Here is a 443-nt window from a genome sequence, read left to right as displayed (position 1 = left end):
ATAGCTAAGTACAGCCTACGAACACACAAAAAAAGGTACCGTACTATAAGGGTATAGGTAAACAAAGAAGGATTGTAAGTATAATTTCACTGAAAGACAGTTATCAGCCTGCCAATTGCTTCTGGTATTACTGTTAAGGAAAGCCAAATCCAGCTGTAACTACACAGTGGTTAACCATAATTAACATAGGGAGGGAGCTGGTTAAGAAATTCCCTATGATACTGGTCTCACTTTCATCTTTAAGGGCTCTCTAATAGACAGTGTGCCTGTGAAGTACAGCAGGGATATGCACATGCAAAGCAGGGTCATGTCAAACAAGAAAAGTGAGGCTAAGCAACTAGTTTTCAAGCACCATGTAGATCTTGTCAAACTTTCCAACAATTTTGAGCACAGGCCTATTCATGACATACAATGGCCACGTGCATCTCCATCCGATGGAAAAC

This window comes from Cariama cristata, unplaced genomic scaffold (genome assembly GCF_000690535.1).
Source record: "Cariama cristata isolate BGI_N322 unplaced genomic scaffold, ASM69053v1 scaffold19834, whole genome shotgun sequence".
Classification (NCBI taxonomy): domain Eukaryota; kingdom Metazoa; phylum Chordata; class Aves; order Cariamiformes; family Cariamidae; genus Cariama; species Cariama cristata.
Note: the sequence above shows the minus strand (reverse complement) of the source record.